At 43.2% G+C, this 22,263-nt stretch overlaps 1 protein-coding gene and 1 long non-coding RNA gene across 3 annotated transcripts in view; one reads left to right on the forward strand and one right to left on the reverse strand.

Annotated features, from left to right (window-relative positions):
• UNC5D (unc-5 netrin receptor D) overlaps positions 1–22,263 on the reverse strand; it is a 409,419-nt gene that overhangs the window by 314,895 nt on the left and 72,261 nt on the right. The gene's annotated exons all lie outside the window — the stretch shown is intronic.
• Positions 160–1,323, forward strand: LOC308463907. Its single transcript, XR_013979811.1, has 2 exons — positions 160–494; positions 805–1,323. It is a non-coding gene; the product is annotated as an uncharacterized lncRNA (long non-coding RNA).

Raw genomic sequence — 22,263 nt, forward strand, 5'->3', positions numbered from 1 at the left:
GCATTTGGATGTAGTGAGGCTGCAATAAGCATTTTCAGCCACTGTTCTGTTGTTTTATTATTATTATTACCACTGTGAAAATAACCTATCCAGAGAGGAAGGAAAGGAGTCTGTCCCCAATGACATGCCTCAAATATCTGTGAAGTTTGCTGCCTTGGATATAATAGAAAGCACATGGAAGCTGGATAATTTTAAAAGCAGGAACATATTTTGCTGAGGAGCCATCTTGCATCCAAGATTGATGGGGCCTGGCACACGTCACATGTGTGTGACATCATATGTGATGTCACATTGCTGGGAGTCAACCAAGCGTTGAGCTGGCACAGTTTGGCTTCAGTGGCCAGTGGCTCCTCCCCTCTTAAGCTCAGGGGGAGCCTACGATGTGCTTGGCTCCGCACTCAACCTCCTCTGCCCCCTCAACATTATGGGGTCCTGGCCCCCTGCCAGCAGTTACTGAGGGGGCTGAAGACACCTCAGCCCTATAGAGTTGGTGTGTCTGTATTACAGCATTTTATATGTTATTGGTGTCCATGTTAGGAGGAGAATCAAGATGGTGGGTGGGTGATACTTGCACATCTCTCTATAAGGGCACTGGGGAACATGTGGCAAGTATAGTGTTGTATATGTGTAGGACACTCTTCACATGATCAGCTCTGCTCAGGCTGGGCTTTGGGATTCCCCTCCATCAACACCACCCCAGCTATATAAGAAGGCCATGCCTTGCCCAGGGCAACCCAAAGTGACTGACAACCAACCAATCATTCTTACTGGATTAAGATGTTCATTGTCTCTTTTTAAACACAGGAGGAAGAAAGAAAGAAAGAAAGAAAGAAAGAAAGAAAGAACCCTTTGATACTCACAGTACTCTCGCTCACTGGCTGCACCTGACATTAGTCAGAGTAGAAATTAGCAGACATGACTCACTTAGGTCCAGTGATTTCGGTTAGTCTGCTCTGAGTACAACTTAGTACAATAACAACCCTGTGATTGCAGACATGCTGCTACGTTGAAGAAACAGGGGGGTTATACAAAGATCAGCTACAAAGACCAAAAGAAAAATGAAAGCCTCAAAACCTGAAGGAAAAATTCAGAGAGAAATCAATAGCCTATTGCTCGAACCATTTAAAATTTATTGGATGCACCTAGGAAAAGTAGAAGGGGAGCCGAGTGAGAAAGTCATCATCCTGCAGCCTGGAGGGTAGGTATGCATCAGTGGCTTAACACACATTTCCAGGCTACCACCTCACAGCTTTGTCTCATGAACGGTTTCTTTCTTTGAGCCGAAATAAAAGGAGGTGAATCACTCATTATGGATAACTGTCAGACAGCTCAGGATTGGAATCTATGGTTTCCTTAGTAAAGGGTTGGATTGTGTGTTTGCGTGTGATGAATTTTCTACATGAGATATCAAGGTCATTTGCTGTTGGCATAACCGAAGAGAGGGATTCTTCCCATAATAAGATGCCACAGAGTTGAGTAATTTCCCTACAACAATAGGCAATACTTCGAAGTCCTGAACAGGCAAAGGACCCCATTCCAAAAACTGCTGGCTTGGCAGTCAACTTCTGAATGAAAACAGTGTCTTTGTCTGATCACCTGGATTCACTTTCAGTAGTCTGACATAGCAGAGAAGCTCCAATTCAAAAAAAAAAAAAAAAAAAAGCCTCAAAGCAGATATGAGGAAGGTTTGGCCCACCAGTTATTACTGAACTATAACATCCATAAGTCCCAGCCAGCATGACCAATGGTCAGGGCAGGGGCAGAGCAAGGAGGTGTGATGGGGGTGGTCTGCACCAGGTGTCACCCTGAAGGGGGGGTGACATTCGGCATGCCCCCTGCCTGTGATTCCCAAGCCTGCAGAGAGCGACGGCCCAGGCAGCCCATAGGGACCGCCGGCAAAGCAGCAAAGCTCCCCCACTTCCACCCCTGGTTTGCTGTAGGCTTGGGAGTCATGGGCAGGCACCATTGCCATGGTGTCCACACTCCCAGCTGGAGGAGGAAGGCAGGCAAGCAGAGGAGAAGATGGGTGTCTTCCCTGAAGGGGGGTGACTTTTGACTCCGAAGCCTACAGCAAGCGGTGGCCCCGGTAGCCCATAATAATAAAAATAAATAAATAAATAAATAAATAAATAAATAAATAATTTTATTTATACCCTGCCCTCCCCAGCCAAGAACGGGCTCAGGGCGGCTAACAACCAATAATAAAAAACAAGTTGATTGAAATACAACTTAAAAACAAGATTAAAATACAACATTAAAACATTAAAATACAGCCCCATCACAGGAGGAGAAAGGAAAAATGAAAGAAAGAGGGGGAGGGAATCAAATTGATTCCAAGCCACAGGCCAGGCGGAACAACTCTGTCTTACAGGCCCTGCAGAAAGAAATCAGATCCCGCAGGGCCCTGGTCTCATGAGACAGAGCGTTCCACCAGGCTGGAGCCAGTGTTGAAAAGGCCCTGGCTCTGGCTTGCCGCCAGCCAAGCTGCAAATCTCCCCCCCCCTTCCCCCAGCTCACTGTAGGCCTGGGAGTCGTGGGCAGGGGGGTGACAAAAAAAATTCTGCGCTGGGTACCACCTGACCTTGCTATGCCTCTGGGTCAGGGGTGATGGGAGTTGTAGTCCAGCAACATCTGGAGAATCCCAGGTTACCAGTCCCTGGGGTAAAGACTCCAAGGCTGCTCTTAGCATCTGGGGAGGTTATAAAGCAGAAAAGAGTTCCTTTAAACATCCTGGTTCTGGAACTGAATCCAGGTGTTGAGACAAATAACTTTTTTTTTCAATTTCAAGGGACACTGATTCCCTTTTTCTATCATGCCACCTGTGTGCTATAAATGGCTAATAAAGTTATGATGGCTGCTAAAATTATTGTGGGCTACTATATTTCAGTCAAATTATCATCTGTAAGGTCAAGTTTTTAGGTATCTACATTTATTCATATTAAACAAAAGTCCTTCGTACCCATGAAGATGAAAATCATATACAGCAACAAATGTTCTTGCAACCTCTGAAGAACTCGTGAAGGTCATTTACGAGTCTTTGGAGTTGTTGCTTTTTTCTTCAATAAAAAAAACACAGAATTACTTCTTGATAAAACTTTGGGATTATCTCTCATTGAAGTACTCAAAAGGAATCCCAAAGGCATTGAAAATGTCTTCAAAAATATGGTAATAATCCTTTGTAAGTATTGTTTGTTAAACACACCTGGCACACAAAAGTGTTGGCTCACCTTTAAAAGCTCTTCCTACTCATCTTGTTTGCTAAAAAGCAAAAGGAAATCAGCAGCAAAAAAGGCCCCTCTTCCTTCACTTCTGGGCTTACCACTTGCATCAATCTAGGAACATCATAAGCTGCCCAATATTGAGTCACAGCCCTGGTCCACCCTGATTAATTTTGCCTATACTTTATCTCTCCCTGTTCTACCTAAAGATGCTGGAAACTGAACCTGTGACCCTCTGCATGCAAAGCAGATGTTCTACCACTGAGCTACAGCCCTTCCCTAAAGTTTAGGTTGTACATCTTGAGACAAGAGTTAACATAGTGTTGTTGTTGTTATTAAATAGAAGATGCAACAAGATAGCTCATACCAATAACTAACTTAGTTGGTCTCTAAGGTGCTACTGGAAGGACTTTTTTTATACTGTTTGGACTACGGCAGACCAACACAGCTACCTACCTGTAACTAGTTTTCTTCTGCAACTCCTTTGGCCAGTGAGGCTGCAAACCCTCACACCATACTCCAGAGAGCATCTCTAATCTCCCACCCCAATGTTTCTGGCAAGGAAAAGTCTCTAAATCATTAAAATCACCACACCTCCTATGAACTGGTCCATGCCATCTCTTTTCTGGTTGTTGATGCCTGACAAAAAGTGACTTGGTCTTTCCTCTCATACAGAGAAGTGTTAGAAGCTGGGGTAGAAAAGCTAGGAGCCAAATGGCTTCTGGGACCTGGGTTGTGGGCGCCAAAATAGACTGTCTAGTCACCTGTGTGCGTGTGTTTCAGCATCACTTTATTTATTATTCTGATAAGCATGAGTTGATATGCAATTCACATAAGTGATGCAATGTTAATACATGTTTAATTTGGTGTTTACAATAAAAATTTTGGTACCATGCTTCAGCTTCCAAAGCACTTTATTCTTTATTGTTAAACTCAATGACGTATTGTCTATTCTTTGGGGCTTCAAAACACATACATTTTAGTAATCCTTGAGTGTCAGCCAGATGCAAAAAGTGGCACCCAGACTTTTTGAGGTGCTCGCAAATGGAGAATCTTTAGGCACAAAATGCACCTGGCGTCCTGCTATGAAACAGAGCAGCTATGAAACTACAGTTAGCTCAGTATGCTGCATCACAGTTGCTCAAAGAAGTGGAAATCTGTCAGCATATTCTTGGCTTGCTCAGAGATCTGCAGTGCCTGCCAATTTGTTACTGGGCTAAATCCAGTGTGTTATAAAGGACTATATAAAGCCCTCAGCAGCTTGGGACCAATTTACTTGAAGGATTACTTTACCCTATATGTACCCACTCAACTGCTTTGATCTGTAGAACATGATGCTCATTCCACACTTGTAAGGAACTGACCTTTTAGCGTGGCAGCTCCTATAATCTGGAACTCCCTGCCCAGTGACATGAGGCAGGCACCTTTGCTGTCCTGTTTTCGGTGCCTGCCTGTTTTGGCAAGCCTACCCAGGCAGGTAATTTTAACTGCATTAAAAAATGCCGATTTTACTTATGTTTTGAGAACCGTTTATGTCACTATGTTTTTGAGCATTGCTCTGACTGGGATTTCGCAAGAGATGCTGTAGGTGGTGCTTGATAAATTGCTTAGAAGTTTTCTGTTGAGAATATGCAATTTGTTAAGTAAAAGAATTGTGTCAGAGCTCTTAGCCTTGCCTAGACGTGTGTCAAGGGCTCTCCCCATCCAAAAGAAAGCACACACAGACAGATGACTCCTTATTGTCAATGAAAACACAGCCGTTTCCGCAACTCTGGATACGTACGCACATCAATCTAGCATCTAGTCAGCTACAGTGGTACCTCAGGTTAAGAACTTAATTCATTCCGGAGGTCCGTTCTTAACCTGAAACTGTTCTTAACCTGAGGTGCCACTTTAGCTATTGGGGCCTCCCGCTGCCGCCATGCTGCCCACCGCACAATTTCTGTTCTCATCCTGAAGCAAAGTTCTTAACCCGAGGTACTATTTCTGGGTTACCGGAGTCTGTAACCTGAAGCATCTGTAACCTGAAGCATCTGTAACCCGAGGTACCACTGTATTCCCAGGTCCGTGCTCTATTGAAGGGACCAGTTTATGTATCTTCCCCCAATGGGCTGCATGCATGCAGCCTGAGACTACACCTGCATGGAAACTTCCTCTGCTCATCCCTTTTCAACCTGCTCTTGGATTTGGGAGACAGTGGTGCAGGAGAGGGTGGGGGAACACCTGGCCTTTTGCTTGCCTGACCTTTCTCTTCCTCCTCTTCTTCTGAACCATCCTGCGCGCCACCCTCCAGTTCTGAAGCTACTCCTACCTCCAGCTTTTGCCTCTTGGCAAGCACAGTTCCCCACAAATCACTGGCCCTCTCTCTCCCCAGTCCCCTCTTCCCCCAGTGCACACTCATCGGTGACTTGCCAGCCACTGGCACCCACATGCTACTCTCATGTAGGGCATATGCAGTATATGATTATGGTAGAGTGGGGCAAGGCTAGATCTTCTTTCTTCAATAACCACAAGTTGGGCGTGATTCTTGGAAGAGAAATTTGAACATGCAATCTCCTAGTTGTGTGCAGGGTCTCTGCACAATTCAGACACCCACACAACCTGATCATGCAGAACCCCTCCATGTGAATAGATATTTGTCAGTTTGGATTTCTCTGCAGGCAGCTGCTCCCAACACATGGTTGTTGCAGAAAGGCCACCCGGGGTGAGGCTAGAAGCACAATCTGCTCCCCCATCATTACAGGTTTGCCCTGCACATGAGTGGTGCATGACTAGGGCTTACACTGTATACACATTCTTGCTATGTACATGCGTTTGCAAAAGTGGTCGCTAAAATGAATAGGTAAGTGTTCCTATCCAACAGGGCTAGAGCCAGAACACAGCAGTAATGGACGCCTGTTGAAACTCACAACTCTGGAGGGAGCAAACTGCCAGCAGGATGAGTCCAGCAACATCCTTGTTCCTCCTCCTTATTCTCAGTGCCAGTTCATTTCCAAAATCCAGGTGAATGACCAATGGCCTCTGTTCACCTTGCCTTCTTTTTCTCTGAACAGCTGCATGCTTTTGACCAAAAGGGAAAGAACAACAGGAAATTGTGTCACTCGTGGAAAATTATGCCCTGCTATGGATATCCCGTTCCCCCAAACCTGGAACCCGCAGTGATACTCAAAGCGAATATCCTCATGAAGGGATATCATGCACTAAATCTGGGGTAACTACATTATTACTTCTGTACGCCCGCTTGCTACATGGCTGTGGGAGTAGCTGAATGAGTGGCACCTGCTTTCTGTGTACCAAATCATCTGCCAAACCACGGAGATAGCAACAGAGAGCAACGCTGTTTGTCTATTGAGCATATGTTGTTGATCATTAGCCCTTGGTAATATTTCCTGCATGCCTGTTTACTACTTCATTTATGCTGGCCTACTAAGCAAGATGCCATCGAGGAACCAGCTTACATCAGCATGCGTAATTTGGCCAGCCAAATTCAGATATGATTCACAAACAAGCTCCACGGTCAGAGGCAGCATGTCTCTGTATACCAGATGCAGGGACTCACAAGTGGGGAGAAGGCTCTTGAACTCAGGTCTTGCTTGTGGGCTACCCAAAGGCATTGGTTGGACACTGTGAGAAATTGGACCAGGTGGGCCTTTGGCCTGATGATAACTATTTTCTAACTCTACTCCTCAGAGGCACCATGCCTCTTAATACCAGGGAATGACAGGTGGACAGGGGTATTCATGTCCAGCTTGCAGGCTTCCCACAGGTCAGCCAGTGTGAGAAAAGGATGGTGGGCAGGATGCCACAGACCCGATCAAGCAGGCTCATCTTATAGCTGGAGGAGTGTCCCAGGAAATAGGGAATGTCAGAACATATGGTGCCACAACCATGAAGAAATTTAGTATCACAGAAACCAAAGCATATAAAGAATGCAAGACACACACACCCCAATTTCATGAACTGAGACTCTGTCATGTATTAAACACCGAAGATTGAGCACCTTGAATCAGATGCAGATGACAAACCCTAATAGATCCTTTGAGCTCTACAGCAAAGTAAAAAGGCAAAATGAGGGACACCAGGAGGGAAATTAAACAGGAAAATGACAACGACTTCCAGGTCTCCAAATATAGGCCATCTGTATACAGCTCCAACTTTACTGGGCTAATTGGTATTTAAGGGTTTCCATAATGCTACTTATGTCCCAGTCTCAGCGTCACAAAGCTGCTCTAACATGCCATCTAATTAAAGATTACTCATAACAACACATTTAATAATCCTTCCAACCCCCTTGAACTTGACAAAAAAATGCAAGCGTGTCACCCAAGACGCAACCTATGAGCCAAGAAATTATTGTTTTGCCAGAACCTTTGCTCAGGCTTCATTTGTAGACATAGTTGAATCATTTGGAGACTTTAAATCATGCCTCTTGTTAACATCAGGCAAATATAAAACATTTATAGCAATTACACTTCAGTACTGGCATATGGGACTGTCAGGGAACTGACATCGGAGCTAGAGGTGGAGGGAAGGCTCTCTAATGATGCTGGAGAAGGGCCCAGCAGGGAGAGAGGCAGCTCAGCAGATGGGGAAGCAATTCAGTGCAACACCAGGAATAAGGAGGGGCAGATGGGGGAATCGGCGAGAGGGCTCCCAGACTCTTCACCGGACACCAGTGGGGAGAGCACTGGTCCTCCGCTACCCACGCCCTCCCTGTGCAGAAGACTTCCGCGCAGAGAAAGTAGGAGGAGACTGGGTGTCAAACAACTTTTATGTTGGAAAAGGTTTAAGAAACGCCCACTGACGGATTCTGCTAGCGACTGAGGCAGCCACGAATTGAAGGGCTGTCCAGACAGAAAGGTTTAACAAGGCAACATAGCCAGGAGAGGCGGTAACTTACGCACGAGCAACCCCATACCATTATAGGGACTAACACCAAAAAGCCAGAAGCACTGAACAGGCCTACCAGAACCTCAAGACTCTATTCACAGGCATTGTTCTTCATGCTTCCACCAAGTATTGTGAGATGGCTGGCCATTTATTACACTTCACAGATGCAGATCACAGTCCTCTCTCAGAAGGGCTGACAGATGACAGTCCTAAATTATAATCTGGTTTAAAGATAAAGAATTCAAAGATGACCAGGGGACTTGACATTCCCCATCAAAGTCAGTAACACATGGGCAGTAGGCTGAGCAAGACCATAGGTCACCTAGCCACAGTCTTCCCCTCTGTGGTGAGATGTACTGTATTTCTATTTAAATTATAGGAGTGATTTCTAAATTTCCATGTATGCAAATAAATTAGCTCATGCAATTTTTTTTTTTTTTACTTTTTTTCTTTACTTTTTAGCAATGCATAAGTGGCCTCCCTAGTGATTTTTAAGAAGAGAGCCTTCTTAGTGGTGGGACCTTGTCTATGCAACAGCCTCCTGAGAGAAGGTCACCTGGCACCTTCTCAATGGCTTTTGTTGTGGCAAGCAAAGACTTTTTATTTTATTCCTGGCTTTCTAAACAAACTTACATTTTAAACAAACCTTTAGTTCTCCGTGTTTTTATGTGTGTTTTTAATTAATCTGAACTAATTGTTTTATTCTGCTCTCAGTAGAAGGAAAGCTTCGACTATTTTTTTTTTGTCGTTTTCTTTTTTAATTAGTGCACATGGTATTTTTAATATTGTAACTTGTTTCGCCTGTTTTGTTTTGTTTTGTTTTTTTGCTGTTTGCTCCATAAACAAATACTATTTGTTGATTGGCCATATAAATTTAATAAATAACTAAGAACAATAAGAGTGATCACCTGCTGTAAAATGTTTGCTTTACAAGAAGTGTTTGTTTAGAGAGTCTCGCCACAAAGCCCTCCAGCCAGCCTGCTACAAATCCTTTACGTTTGATTTACACAATTCATTATTTTAAGTGTATAGCACATGCTATATGCTGCAGGCATGGACTATAGGAAACCATAAGTTAAAAGCAAGTATAAAAGTATCTCATTAAAATTCAATTAAAATCTAATTAAACTGCTCAAAATGTAATAAATGTTACAAGTCCCAGTCCTCCGGAGGATTAACCTCACTCCCCTCCCCACCCCTAGTCAGCCTGAAGATCTCCCAAGATGCCAAAAGACAGGGAATTCTGGGCTTGAATATATGAAGCTGCCTGATCATTTTTCCACAAAGCTCAGTGTTCTCTGCACTGGATGTTAGGGCTGGAATGCTGGAGAGCAGCTGCCAGTCAGTGTAGACCAGGGGTTGTCAACCTGCCCCCTACCACCCACTAGTGGGCATTTCAGGATTCTTAGTGGGTGGTGGAGGTTCTATGACACAAGCTGAATCCTCCTTCCATCGAGCACTGGTGGGCAGTAAGGAAAGTTTACCATCAAGAAAGATGCATTAGTGGGCGGTAGGTATAATAAGGTTGACTACCCCTGGTTTAGACAATACTGCTCTAGGCCAGTGGTCTGACTCAGTACAGTCATACCTCAGGTTGCATCTGTTTCAGGTTGCACGTTTTCATCTTGCGTCCCACGGCAACCCGGAAGTACCAGAACGGGTTACTTCCGGGTTTCTCTGCTCGCACATGCGCAGAAGCGCTAAAATGTGCTTCGCGCATGTGCAAAAGTGCTAAATCGCACCCCACGCGTGCGCAGACGCGGCACTTCAGCTTACATCGCTTCCATGTTTACAAACAGGCCTCTGGAACAGATCCCATCCGTAACACGAGTTTCCACTGTATAAGGCACCTTCCTACGTTCCTGCATAGTTATCCTATTTAAGAGCCATAAAACTGGTTATCAGCCACTGAACCCGCAGCCTCCTGAGCGATGGCCGGGCAAACCTATCTGGTCAGCCACATGACTGCTATCTACCAGGAGGCAGAGGAGGTGGGCTAAGGAGGTTGTGAGTTCAGCACAGTGCGCACACACCAGCTGAACCAATCTGGTCTCTCACCAGTGTGTTTGCACTGCACTAACCCTACCTCTATCTCCCACTAAGCAGCAGTGACACAACCGATCAGAGGGCAGGTGATCACCGCTACCCCACCAAAATATCCACTGCTGCCCACGCCCAGTGCAGGTACTCATGAAGTTGTTACAGTAAGTTTCACACTTGGGAGGGGGAGAAGCTCTACCGTACTGGCCTGAATATAAGCGGCACTTTCCCCCCCAAATTCCAACCGTGAAAAGTGAAAAGTGTGGCTTATATTTGCAACCTTACGGTATGCAGCAAGGAGCAGCGAGGAAGGGAGAGGCTTATATTCAGGCTTTTTTCTCTCCACCCCGCTTCCAATTTTAAAGCTGTGGCTTATATTTGGGTGCGGCTTATATTCGGGCCAATACGGTATTTCCCTTTCTCTGTTTCAGTGCCCTGTTTTTGCATTTTATGGTGTACGAGTTTTTTAATGTTGTATTTGTGCTTATTCTTGATACGTGGCTTGCCAATCATTTTCCTTGGGAATTCTGTGACAAAACAGTACAAGGCAGGTTCTTTGATGTGCACATTCATAGCAAAGAAGTAGTGGATTGGCAGGCTGGTGGGAACAAAAGACAGGGCCTTTTCAGTGGTGGCCTTCATGCCTATGGAGCTCCCTCCTTAGGTCAATATGTATGGCCCTTATGCTGGTGAATAATTCTTTTTCATGGCCTTGAATAATTCTTTTTCATACCAATCTGCTGTTAATTGATATTTAATGTTGGTTGTTTTATGCTGCTGGGTTCTAAATGTACTATTTTTGCTTTCTTACACTTGCATTATTTTAGTCTGCTGAGATTCTTTATATTTTCCGATGTGACAGTTTTAGAAGTCTTCTTGTGTTTCAGACAATGTTTGAAACACAAGACAATAATAATTGTTTGAAACAATTATTTTATTGTTTACAGTGTTGTGGTTTTTGTTGTTGCTGTTGTTGTTTTAAATGCTGGTAGAGGTCAAACGTTCATCTGACGCATCTCTACCCCATAATCTCCCCACAACTCCCAAATGGAAACAAGTGCGTCTTTACTATTTTATTTTATTTTTGCAGCAAAATGGCAAAGTCATTTTCATTGCAGCTACTTGGGTTATAAGCAATTTCAACTCGAACGGCAAGAGTTATGAACCAGAAACTGAATATCATTTTCAATATAATTAAACAACATAATTAACTGAGGGGGACAAAATATATTCAGCCAAATGTACATTTTGGTTTGAAATGAAGTTTCAGTATTACAGATCTCCCAGCAGAAAGAACGAAATTCAAAGCATGCATAAGAGGCATACCATGTCTAAATCTTTTTTGGTTGTTGTTAAGCCTATTTCCCCAAAGGTAAAGGGATCAAAGTATATTATTCATTTTTATTTCTTCCCCTTACATGGCTTCCTGAACTTCCAACCACCAATTGCTGCCTGGTAGGGGAGAGGGAAAGGAATTGAATCAATCTGTGACTCCCATAGCCCAACCAGGGTGGGCAATATTATTTTCTCCGGAATATTTATATTCTGCCTTTCGGCTCCACACAGGGCCCCAAAGGCAGCTCAAAATATAAGTTAAGAAAAATATATAGTCAAACCCTAACCAATAAAATAGGAACAGAGAGTCAAACACAGCCGTAGTATATCCACTCAAAATAGAAATGCAGGACATACAAAACAAAACAAAAAAGCATTCACAATGCCCCAGACTGCCAATGGAGGGGAAGCCAATTTGGCTTCATAAAAGAATGCTATAGTCTTGTTGATGTAACTGAAAAAGGCCCAGTCCTGTGCTAGCCAGATGCCCAGTGGCAGTGGCCCACAGAGCTATTAGCAACAGAAGGAGTCCGGAGAGAAAAGAGTCCTGGTGACACTTCACTGTGGAAGCCGAACAAAAACAATGCACAGTTTGAGAAGAAAGGAATAGGGAGGGTTTGTATTTCTTGCTTCAGGCCTTGTACATAGCAGGGTGACATTCAACCAAACATCCAGAGGAAAAACTCCCTCAGAACTACACATCCAATCAGATCATACGCCAGCTCCATAGAGATCATACCACTCTGCTTGGTTGCTAAGGAACATCTCCACAAGCTCCCTCTTGGCTAGCGGACTTCAACAATAATAGAATTAACCCTTAAGTTACACACGGAATGATCCTTGCTGTTGCACTTTAAACAGGATCAGTACCTTAGATGACCACAATGGGTGGGTGGATTTGTGTAGAAAAAGACAGTCTTTCAAATATCCCAGTTCAAATCCATTTCAGGTCTTTGGGTCTTTTTGTACAGTAGGCTAGTGTTTATGTGCACACTCTCCAGCTTCCAACCAAACAAGAGGCATGATAAGTACAAAGAAACATTTCGGGCAAAACCAGTCAGGATGTGAAGGATGGATAGTGAAGTACATGGTCTGGGGAGAGTTTCAAAGGGCAGAAAGAGACACCTGGAGGGCCACATCCAACCCCTAAACCACTGGTGTTAATGGGAGAATGAAAGCTTAGGGTTCAATCTGCTGATTGCACTGACATGCTCTGTGGTTCAACCAAAGAGACTTCTTGTCTTTTTTTCAGCACTGTGCCCACAAATGCAGTGGAAGGAGCCCAACCCCAACAGCTGAAATAATGTGGTCACAGGACTAGGGTGCTGGAGTAAGGCCAAAGAGTCTTAGGTTCAAATCTGTGTTTGCACATGAAGCTTGCTAAGTGTATCTCTCAGCCTAAAGATACTTCACAGAGTTGTCACAATGATTCAATGGGTGCAGGAATGACAATATTTGTTGTTTAATCATTTAGTCATGTCTGACTCTTTGTGACCCCATGGACCAGAGCACACCAGGCACTCCTGTCTTCCACTGCCTCCCACACTAGCTTCGAGAACACTGTCCAACCATCTCGTCCTCCTCCCCTTTTCCTTGTGCCCTCCATCTTTCCCAACATCAGGGTCTTTTCCAGGTAGTCTTCTCTTCTCATGAGGTGGCCAAAGTATTGGAGCCTCAGCTTCAGGAGCTGTCCTTCCAGTGAGCATTTCCTTCAGAATGGAGAGGTTTGATCTTCTTGCAGTCCATGGGACTCTCAAGAGTCTCCTCCAGCACCATAATTCAAAAGCATCAATTCTTCGGCGATCAGCCTTCTTTATGGTCCTGCTCTCATTCCATACATCACTACTGGGAAAACCACAGCTTTAACTATACATACCTTTGTTGGCAAATGTAATAAATAAAACTATATCTGTAACTCCATAGGTCACGTCCCCTAGGGACGTTTGAAGAGCCTACCTAATACAGCATTCTATTCTCACGGTGGCCAATCAGAGGCCTGTGGGAAACCCACAAACAGGAGCTGGGTACAACAGCACTCTCTGCATTTAGGATTTCCAGCAACTGTCATTAAAAGGCATGCATTCTCTGGCAGCAGTGCCCCTTATGGCCTTACCCCCCTTACTTGGAGGTTTTGACTCCTGGGCTGCACCGTAAATGATGAAAAACTGTGTGAGCACCATTTTTAAATTTCCCCATGTCAGCATTACCAACAGAGGGTTATTCTCTTATAGGCTTTGGTCATGCAGTAAGAAGGATTAACATCTGATATGATACGTACGGATGTAAGAAGGCAACTTTTCCCAGTTTGCCCTGTGTTCATCACAGGCAGCACTGTTTCCATTACGCTGCAGTTCATTTTCTGCCCAAAACTATATTATTCATCTCACCTCTAGCTGTGGCGATTTTACATAACTTTTGTAGATTATGTTTCCCCATTCCCATCATTTCATTGCAAACACAATGCAAACATAATCAGTTCTGTATTGTTTGCACACTGAAAGCAACAACAGCGAAAATCAACCAGATTTTCTTTCTGGATATGAAACAAATAAACAAACACTTCCTGTTTTTGCCAGAACTCTCTAACATCTCTAGTGATAAGTCAGGGGCTATAAGGATACGGTATTGGTAATGTCTCATCACAACACCACACCGAAACAAGCAGCTTTCCGCACCATTAAAAACAGCTTGGTGGGTGTTTGAAAGTAGATCTGACCAATTGTTTCCACCCACACTTTTCAAGCTGGTGTACAGCATCAACCTGTGAAATATAGGCTCAGCTAATCCAGGGATTCCATGAGAGTCGAGGCTGTGCATCAATTTGAACCTGAATTTCCTATGCTCAAACCCTTTAGATTGTGTTTCTGTGTGCATTTAAGAAAAAGAATGAGAGCAACATGGTGCCATTACTCAAGTCCCTCTTTGGTTGTCTGGCTGACTAGTATGTCAATATTAATCATAACCAATGCTTTATGCATTTGTGATTGAAGTTGTTTCCCCCCTTCATTATTTGATATTGTAACATGCTCAATTTTTTAATTAAAAATGTAGGCAGTTCAAGCAATTATTTTTTCCCGATGCTCAAATATTGAATGCACATTAGCAAAGAAATAGCAAGGAGCAAAATCTTTGTTTCCTCATTTTTCAACCCCCTTCCACCGTATATGCAAAAGTGGCAGAAACACAAATGTGACGGATCCATTCATCCCTAGCAATAACGTGGCCACAGAAACATAATCTCAGTGCAAGCACTGTAAGTCTGGTAAAAAAGATGTGGTATATTCTTCCTGGGACTTTACCACTTCAAACATGTTGTTAGAAAACTCATTGACTGAAGGCTTGCACCCCACCTCATCTCTGGAGACATCTGAATACAGATTCCGCATGAGTTCACAACTTATATAGATACTATAAGGCAGCTTCCTATGTTCCTAACTATCCTGAGTCAGACCACTGGCAGTGGCTGTCAGATGTTTTCAGGCAGAAATTTCTCCCAGCCCTACCTGGAGTTTTCTGGGATTCAACCCAGGATCTCTTGCATACAACCCGGATGATCTACCACTGAGCTACAGATCTCAGGCAGTTAATGTGCTATTGGGATGGAAAACCAAGTCCAACACATACTAGAGCCAGGATCGAATGAACTTTCAGAAAAGGCCAGTGCCGGATTTACGTATAAGCTAAACAAGCTATAGCATAGGGCCCCACTCTCTTGGGGGGAGCCCCCAGAAAATGCAAAGGGGGGAAAACTGGATGTACATTTCCAAAATATAAGATAAAAAACAAAATAAAATAAAACCTGTGTTGTGTAGGCTCCTATGATATAACTAATGGGCACCGCCTGCTAGCCTGCTCCCTAAAATATATAGGGTGCCTACATTCTTCATGGACAGGTTGTATGGCAACATGTGCAAATGGCTTTAGATACCTATTAGGTCATAAATTCTTGAGTTTCAGTGTCTTCAATGCCACAACACCTTTGGTAAAGGCTGTTCTCCACCTGGAGCGCTTGCAGGCCAGTGCTTCCCAGTTGTCGGTGTTTATACTACATTTTTTAAAAATTTGCCTTGAGTGAGTCTTTAAACCTCTTTTGTTGACCACCGGCATTACACTTTCCATTCAGGATACAGTAGATGCTTTGGAAGATGATAATCAGGCATCCGCACAACATGACCAGTCCAAAGAAGTTGATGTTGAAGAATCATTACTTCAACACTAGTGATCTTTGCTTCTTCTAGTACACTGGTATTAGTTCGCCTGTCTTCCCAAGTGATGTGTAAAAAAATTCGGAGACACGTTATAACATACATTCAGCACAAAAATCAGTGACAATTTGTTGTTGACAAAGGACAGCTGGACATATAAAGGGCCCCATTACCTTTAGTAGCTTAGGGCCTCATCAAACCTAAATCCGGCCTTGGAAAATGCAGAGGTAGAGCAGGCATAGGCAAACTCCAGCCATCCAGATGTTTGGGACTACAATTCCCACCATCCCTAGCTAACAGGATCAGTGGTCAGGAATGATGGAAATTGTAGTCCCAAACATCAGGAGGGCAGGAGTTTGCCTATGCCTGAGGTAGAGGAATAAGTTTGAAGTGGGAATAAGGTTCCATAAAAGCTTAGCCTATTGAAAGCATCTATTTCACTTGGGAAGGGAAATCTAGAAGGGAACATATGACTGGGGGATGGGGGTGTGATGGTGAAAGAGAGTGGTTTGTCTAAGGCAGGCTTCCTCAACCTCGGCCCTCCAGATGTTTTGAGGCTACAATTCCCATCATCCCTGACCACTGGTCCTGCTAGTGAGGGATCATGGGAGTTGTAGGTCAAAAACATCTGGAGGGCCAAGGTTGAGGAAGCCTGGTCTAAGGGTTCATGGTGCAGAGGAGACTTGAACCCAAGACTTCCTAGCTTGCAGCTTAGCTTCTTGGCAATTAGGTTGCATTGCCTTGACCCGAGATGTATATCACTCTTGCATTTTACATGGTTATCATTACTTTTCTTCTTTAGGTAATCTTTGGGACAAACAAGACGAAGGATAAAATGCATTAGTGCATATTAAAAAAAATTAATAGGGGGTGTGTGAAAATCAGAATTTAAGCAAGGAGACTAAACATTTACACCAGTGTGGTGTAGTGGTTAAGAGCGGTAGTCTCGTAATCTGGGGAACCAGGTTCGCATCTCCGCTCCTCCACCTGCAGCTGCTGGGTGACCTTGGGCCAGTCACACTTCTCTGAAGTCTCTCAGCCCCACTCACCTCACAGAGTGTTTGTTGTGGGGGAGGAAGGGAAAGGAGATTGTTAGCCGCTTTGAGACTCCTTCAGGTAGTGATAAAGCGGGATATCAAATCCAAACTCCTCCTCCTCCTATGTGCTGCCATCCTGATGACCTTCCCCCCATCAAAAACACACACAAAAGACTGCTAGCAGTACCTTCTCTCCTAGGGTAATTATGAGCTTTGAGGGGATTTTCAATCAAGGCAACAGCACAGGGGACAGACCCAAGGCCCTCCTAAGACTGATTGCCCCAACCTGATGGCTGCCATTTATTTATATATGTGATCTCATTTACAGATTCCTTCCCATGAAATATCCTGCAGAGTTTCAGTCATCATACAAAATCATTGCACAAACTTCAATAAAAACTTCAGCAAAAGAAAAATATTTTAAAACAGTTGAAGTAGTAGATCCATGAAATTCATTCGTGCATTCCATATATAATCTCGTTTGACCCTTCATCTGTGGAAAAACATCCTCTCTTCACATGCCTAAAAGGGGAAAGAAAATGGAATCGCCCTTTCAGCATTTTCATACCCCCCCCCCATAAGCAAATTTAGCAGAAGACTGATTATTTGTAACTTATTGTGATGAAACCACAGCATAATACAAACCAGGGGGTGGGAAGAGTCACTCAGTGCTAGCAGAAATATTTGGGCACCATGACTACCTTCTGCACTGAAGTTATTTTGCCTCATCTCTTTCTCCTCCCTTCTTAGGGGGAAAAAAAAAGTTTTCTTTTTAAGGATGACATTCCAAACTCAGCAAACATCTGAACCATAAACTTTATGTGAGATTACATTCCCTCCTCCCATAATCCAGCGCCTGTTTAATTTTAACCATTCAATATTCATACAAAATCACTTAGACAATTATACAGAAGAGGCATCACATTAAGAAAGGCTATGACAGAACACTTAGTTAAATGTTCTATTAAAGATTCATGGTAAATTAAATATTTATAAGTATTCAACAGATCCTAGCATAGTTCAAATCCATCTGTTACTATCAACTACACTTTTCCCTTTATCTTAATGTATCCATATGCCACAGTGTAATAACCAAATCATTTGCTTGTAATCCTCAGAAGGGAAGGTCATACTGAAATCTGAGATGCAATGTTTGCCTACAGGGGATAAAGAGATTGGGGAGCTTAGGATGACTCTTATAATAGGATAATGTTCCAACAGTTTGTTGCATACACACTCTTGAGCGAGGCTGTTAAAATTGTTCCTTTGAGTTCCATTGTTCCTTTGAGTTTGGCACACAATAATGTAGATGCAGGTATCGCATGCGACGCCTCGCAATCTGGTCTGTGCCGGAATCGTTAGATACTCATTAATACGGCAGTATGCCAAATTGGATTTATGACTGGCATTCTGTTGAGTCAGCATGAATCCTTTCCCAGCAATCATGTCAATTTGTGTGTGTGTGTGTGTGTGTGTGTGTGTGTGTATATATATATGATTGGAACTAAGGGAACCTTTGGGCTTGCAAGCTCATCTTTTCCTATTCAAGATTGGCAATAGCTCTGAAATATTATGCTGGGCTGTTGTTATCGTATGGCTTATACAGACTTGTAATCGTATTTAAGAAGAAACTGATGTTTTAAATGTTTTGAACAGTTTTAATTCTATTCCACTTATTCATTATACGGTCAAGGACCTGCTAAAACAATTCTACTATTAATTCTATAGTTTATTGTATATGTGGTTATTGCATATATGTGTGTTTATTAGAGAGAGAATTTGTAAAAGTAAAAGGTAAAGGTAAAGGAATCCTGGACCGTTAAGTCCAGTCAAAGGAGACTATGGGCTTGCAGCGCTCATCTCTCTTTCAGGCCGAGGGAGCCGGCGTTTGTCCACAGACAGCTTTCCAGGTCATGTGGCCAGCATGACTAAACAGCTTCTGGCACAATGGGACACCGTGACGGAAGCCAGAGCACACGGAAATGCCGTTTGCCTTCCTGCCGCAGTGGTACTGGCATGCTTTAGAACTGCTAGGTTGGCAGGAGGTTTTATATATTTTATATAGTTTGTATTCTGATTTGGGAGGCATATTTTGTCTGAAAAGTGGTTTTATATTATATCTATGTAGACCACGCTTTTTTCTAAAAAAAATAAAAATGTTTAGGGGTACTTTCATTTTGACTCAAGAAAATCACCATTTTATAGTTCAAATCAGGAAAAATAAATACAGTAAATTTACGAAGTACAAAGATTCACAAAACGTTTAGGGGTATGTGTAGCCCTGCGTACCCCCAGAAGAAAAGGACTGTATATATAGTTACAGAAACAGTGCCACCTTGGGTTAAGAACTTAATTTGTTCTGGAGGTCCGTTCTTAACCTGAAACTGTTCTTAACCTGAGGTACCACTTTAACTAATGGGGCTTCCTGCTGCCGCCATGCTGCCACTGCACGATTTCTGTTCTCATCCTGAAGCAAAGTTCTTAACCCGAGGTAATATTTTTGGGTTAGCGGAGTCTGTAACCTGAAGCATATGTAATCTGAAGTGTATGTAACCCGAGGTACCACTGTATATAGTCTCTCTCTCTCTCTCTCTCTCTCACTCTCTCTCTCTTATTTACTGTAGCACATATGCCAATTAATGGATAGATAAAGCATTTTAATGGGGCTTAAAGCGGTGTACGTGGAGAGGATCTCATGGAGGCAGTCACCAGATCCAGACCTACTTTGCTTCAGCAAGATTGTTACACCGTGCACCTTCAGACTATCCCTTGGGACCTTTTCATCTACTGAAAAGAATGACATGATAAACCAGACCTAAGTGGTAACCAGTAGATTTTTTTCTAATGGTACAAATCCATCTGTAGAAGACAACTCCTTTGTCTAAACATATTCCCTCTGAAGGAAATGCCTCTTCTGAGATTGCTTTACACTGATGTATTTGTAAAATTCAATTGATTAACAGCACAATCCTATCATTCTCATTGAGTTCAATGGGGTTCACTCCCAGGTAAAACAGGAGACTGTCCTCTACTGAGTCAAACCACTGGTTCATCCAACACTGTGCTGTCTGTAGCAGGGGTAGTCAACATGGTGGTGCCCTCTAGATGCTTTGGCCTCTTAACACTCATCAAACCACCATAGCCTATAGTCAGGGATGATGGAAGTTGTAGTCCAAATATCTGGACACTGCATTGGTTACGCTTAGTCTATGATCCTATGCTGACTGGCAGGGGTTCTTCAGACTGTCAAACAGGAGTGTCTCCCAGCCCTGGAGATAGCAGGGATTGAACCTTGATCATAGAAACAGAACTGTAGAGTTGGAAGGGACCTTGAGGGTCATCTAGTCCAACCTCCTATAATTCAGAAATATTTTGCCCAATGTGGGGCTCAGACCTATGACCCTAAGATTAAGAGTCTCATGCTCTACCAAATGAACTATTCCTCCTATATACCATGCTGCCTACCACTGAATGAGCTCTACCCCTTAAAGATTGCAGCCTACGTAAAACATACAATGAACAGTGAAATCCTATGCATTGCTGCTCAGAGGTAAGCTTCATTGAGTTCAATGCAAACTGCAAATTGCAGGTAAGCATGCAGAGGATAACCCTATATGTCAGGCATAGGCAAAGTTGGCCCTCCAGATGTTTTTGGCCTACAACTCCCATCATCCCTAACTAGCAGGACCAGTGGTCAGGGATGATGGGAATTCTAGTCTCAAACCATCTGGAGGGCCAAGTTTGCCTATGCCTGCTATATGTACTAACCTGGAAGTCGTTCCCATTGAACTCAATGAGCATTACAGATTTGCATTAAATGAGTGACAGTTTATTTACCTCCATTCGTTATGGACTGATGATTGGGTGAATTTTGCATTATGAGCTTTCTAACTGCATTTTGCATCATGTCTTTATATACTCAATGAAGATTGATTTGTAAATGTTTATGTAAATGATGATATATGTGCGCTTTGTGCACTGAGAAATTCATCATATCACGCATTATAATTTACAAGTTTGGTTTTTGAGGGTTTACTCAAACTGTCTTTGTGGCTTCAGTACTCACAATAAATCTTGATTGCAGAGACGTGAACACAACACATATAAGTTCATCATCAATTCATTCTCCAATAAGCACAGTGGAAAGTCTTGCACAATTGCAGCAGCAGAACAGAAAGTTCCTCTGTATAACACACTACTTAGAATAAAAGGCTACTTGTTCACATCAAAAGTTGGAAATGGGGCCCAAGACATTTAGCTGTCTGAAATGAAGGACAAAATGGCACCCCACAATACCATGCATGGAAGCCAGTTGGACAGACGGCTGAATCTAATTTCAATATTGGCAACAGGATAGGGTTCTCCACCGCACATGAAGACAATTGGCTAGTTATGGAATGGCAAGGCAGGACAGGCACTACACACAGTTATGTCCTCCAACAGAAGGATGCAGATGGCAGAAAGAGGTAGTGAGACCAAACATACCCCTGGCCCCACTACTGTGGTTAAGCTGCTCTTGTTTTTTAGACCTGCACTTGAGACCAACACATTCAGATAAGATGCAAATGTAGACTATAAGCAGACTTCCTCTTCTCAGACATCCATGTTGAACACGAGGACATTAGTGAGCGGAGTGATGAGGCTTACTTCAGGTTCCACCAAGTTCTACCCAGAGAAGAAACCTTGAGATCAATCAACCTAAATTAGCCATGCCCATTACCTTCAATTAATCTACTCTGAGTGTAACAAGCATTGGAGTCGACCCAATGGGATATTTGCCAATGTGAATGAAGCACAGGGGGTCCATTTTATTTAGCTATTTGCATTTTTAAACAATTGGTCCTATTCTTATATTGCCCATGCACCACATACACCTCCACAAATAAGTTTGCTGGATAAGAATTATTGTGGAACACCAGAAGTGGATTTGCATGCCAACGGACTTGTGAGCTGTGTTCCGGCACTACTTGCGAAGTCCCAGGATGAGCATGAACCCAGTTCCTTGCTTCCTGGGCTGCAAAAACACCATACATTTGAAGGACACACACCCCTCTAAAGAATCCTGGAACTGTAGTTCATCCCTCAGACAGCTTCAATTCTCAGCATCCTCAACAACCTACTGTTCACAGGATTCTTTTTCGAGGGGGCTTGCTTTAAATGTATGGCATTATCTGAAGCATTAGCATACATCTAAACAGAGCCCATATTTTTCACCTAGTTGTGAAAAACAGGGGAAGCCAACACTATAACCCTGAAATCTTCCACCCCTGTCAGAGAATAATAGTTTAGAATAAGGCATTTGTTTGTCTGATAACAAGAATCATAGAATTGCAGAGTTGGATGGGACCCTGAGGGTCACCTAGTTTTTTGGTGCCAGCAATATGAAGTATTAGTCTCTCCACCCACAGCAGCTAGCTTGATAAGAAAGAATATCTGAGCACATTCATCCTTGTAGGAACCTGCTACAGAGAGAATGCCTGATTACTAGTGTTCTCTATTGTGACAGAAGCTGAGAAAATAATTTCCATTAATCTGCTG

This window comes from Podarcis pityusensis, assembly GCF_964106645.2.
Source record: "Podarcis pityusensis genome assembly, chromosome: 15".
Classification (NCBI taxonomy): Eukaryota; Metazoa; Chordata; class Lepidosauria; order Squamata; family Lacertidae; genus Podarcis; species Podarcis pityusensis.